Genomic DNA, 3,680 nt, shown 5'->3' with positions numbered 1-3,680 from the left:
AAGTCTCAACATTTCTTGTATGCCAATCAAACCCTGAGGGTGTGTTTGGTACAAGAGAAATTTTTTGGTGACCGGGAATCATGATTAATGGAAATTCAGTAGAAATTGAGTTTACTTGGAATCTTACGAAAGAGGTGTTTGGTTCGCCAAAATATTACCAGGAATATTGGGTAAAAATTACTGATTCCATATTTGGTTTAGAACGAAATATGACTTGGAATATGAGGTTATTTTACAAAAATAACCCCAAACTATTTTTACTTTTGTAATTGATAGATTGGGTCTAGATTTTTATGTGTATTGGGGTATTTTTGTCTCAAAATTTATTATTGTGCTTTCCCTTTCCTTGGTATTCTGATTGGTATTCCGATTTACCATATTATTTTTGGTAATCTGAATAGTAACTTTTCTTTATAAATCAAATTACCGGTAATCCTTGGATATCCGGGAATCGTAATTTATTCCTTCTACCAAACGTGGTAATTACATTTACCAAAGAAGTATTACCGGTAATCCTCTTCAAAAACCTGAAAGAAACAGCCCCCGAAAGTTCTTCGTAAGATCCCAAGCAAGAGCCATCATAATTTTTTACTGTTTCTTTCGCTCAAACTTCTAAACGTCCACAACCACAAGAACATAACCGCTGCCTTCTGAAGGTACCTGCCAGCCACTTCGTAACCCATATGCCCGAGCTGAGAAGGTAAAAAAAATAAAAATTTGAATAGAATTAGAAATTAAAATTTTAAATATTAATTGAGGGGAGAGGTTATAGTTACAACCTTTTTTTTTTACAACCTCTTACAACCATATATCATAACCATTGATTTCCGCCAATCAATGGTTATGATTTTCGCAAATCAAATTCATTAATTAATTATTAATTCATAATAAAAGACAACCGTTGATTGGCGGAAATTAACAGTTATAATATATGGTTGTAAGAGGTTGTAAAAAACAAATTGTAAGTATAACCTTCCTTTTGATTGAGATAAAAAAATGAGTGTTAATTTTTACATGGTGAATTAAAATAAAAAATAAAATAAATAAAAGTAATCTATTATTATGTATTCTACAATTTTATTGTTTATCAAAATATATACTACTAGTACTAAGTACTAACACATTCTCAGCCATGCTGCACGCATGAGACTTTCTCAAACAGAAAGGATTCTTTCATTTTGTGAACTAAAATCTTCTTTATTTTACCAAAAAAGACTTTTTATTACGCTCAAAATCATACATGGAAAAATCAGACAATTATTTAAAATATATTAAATTAACCTTTGTAAGTAAATATACAATTCAGTGCGTAAAGTTATCCGTCAATCCCCTATCAATAACCCCATACACCTACCACCGTGAGTGTTGCTTGGCTTGCTTATTCACCGATCTCAAAGCAATGGAACCATCGCATGGTGACTTTGAATGAAAACGATAAATTCATATACGAATTTTTTATTTTTTATTTTGGATACTCCATATAATACACTTGCATTTGACAATTATAATATTTAAATAATTATTAATTTCTAATAAATTACAAAACCTATCCTCGAATATCAATGTAAACCCTTGAATACCAATCATTACCGAATTCGTAACCGTAAATTTGTCTAAGGTCAACTCGTATTGTTAAGTGAAATAATTGTACCTAATGAATGATATATTAAGCTGTTTTAGAGTAAAAATCTTTTAAAAATACGTTGGCACAAGTCTTTGTAAAAATATTTATTATTTTAAATGACATGATTATGTATCATTATAAATGTAACTATTGTATTTTGAAGAGCTATAATATAAAATATTATTTAAAATGACAAATGCTATTTCTTTTAAAAATCAACTATCTAGACACGTTTGATCGCGTTCAGAGTTCTAAGCACATCGCAACCTAATTGAATGGAAAAATCACGCCGTTGGACCTTTAGTCGTTGTGATATTGGTACTCAATATGAGTACATTATTTGTTATAATTCAAAAATAATAATTCATTTGACTAAAATTATTTATTTATATTTTTATGATTAATATAGTATAATTTTTTTTTTTTGAATTTTATGAAATAGGTACCTATTTCTATATAACGGGAAAAAATCAGACATTTTAAATGAAATACATTTTTTCCTCTCTCTTATTAATTTATGAATTAAAAAAATAAAAATTTATCAAATATATATATCTTAGTATAAATTTTTTTTAAATAACATAAAATTATATCATTTAAAATAATAAATATTTTTCCTTTTATATAATATTAAATAGGAGTTGGAACTTATCTTTTTAAAGAATATAAAATTGTGTCATTTTGAATGAGGAAAAAAATGTTCAATAAAAAAGCATGGTGAAAAAAGTAGAGGCTTATTTAATTAATTTTTAAATAAAAAATATTAATTTTAATAAAATAACTATCATTTAAAAGGATAAATATTTTTCTTTATTAAATATGAAAAAAAATATGCAAGATCTTACGGCTATATCAATGAGTAAGGGTAAAAGTGGGTGAGATCGACTTATAGAGGCCTACGGCCTAATCTATATCAGGTCGGGTTCATCTTATTACATATAGTCAAATAGAATAGGTCTAAGCTTTTAAAAAAGCCTATTTAAAAAATAGGTCATAGACGCTTTTTTTAAATGCTGGATCTATAAGTCTACAGGCTGGCCTATATCATATTATTTATTTTAAATAAAAAATAATATTACTCACAGTAGTACCAAATTATAATAGTTAATTGGTACATGTAAGCTGAGTAGGTGATGGAAGGACATAAGTTCGATCTCCACCAATACTACCTTTGAGAGTGACATAAGATTTGTACCATTTCTACACTATCATCAGAATCAACATTTAGTGTTAGAGGAAAAGTTATTGATGCCTATCGTTCTAGCTTGGCTGAAGATACTATCCAAACCTTAATATATGGTAAGATTGGCAACGTAATAAGTATGGCTTAAAGAAAAAACATAAGGTATAAAAATATTTTTTGTTTTTAATCTTATTTTTGTTTTTCTATTCTTTAATATTGTTTTTTGTTACATTTACAAATTATTTGCCCACTTATACCTTGGAATTGTATTTCTAGGGGAAAGAAGATGATGAGAAGTTTTTGGCTACTACAAGCATCATGATGCATTTGTTAGATTCAAGTAGATATTCTAATTTACATAGTATTTGATTTGTTGGATATGATAAATATATGTTATTTAGTTTTGACATCTTACTTATAAAAGTGACTTAAATATTGATTGTAAGAAGTTGTCGTGGTTCATAGTTTTGTTTGAATATTGAAATTATGATTTGTGTTTTAACAATAAAATTTGAATATTTTATGAAGTGAATTCATATTTTATTTAAAAATTAAAAATTAATAAATTAAATAGCCAGGACAGACCATTTTATTTTTTTATAAATAAATCAATTTAAATTAACAGTTAGACTCCTATTATCTTATATTATCAAATCAATTAAATTTTTTTGATATAAAGTTCAACTTTTCACGACAAAACTCGCTTCAACCCGGTCCATTTTCACCGCCATCAATGAGTCAACCAGTCAATGGTTGGGTTATTGGGATCATCCATCGGCGCCTCTGTTTCTAAATTGCCAATGAAGAAAGCAGAGGAGCGTGGAAAGAAGGGAAAATTAAATATGTCCGTTGAAACCACGTGGCAGGACATCA

The sequence above is a fragment of the Gastrolobium bilobum genome, unplaced genomic scaffold, assembly GCF_033153095.1.
Source record: "Gastrolobium bilobum isolate Gb01-03AN ecotype WA unplaced genomic scaffold, APGP_CSIRO_Gbil_v1 utg16824, whole genome shotgun sequence".
Lineage (NCBI taxonomy): Eukaryota > Viridiplantae > Streptophyta > Magnoliopsida > Fabales > Fabaceae > Gastrolobium > Gastrolobium bilobum.
Note: the sequence above shows the minus strand (reverse complement) of the source record.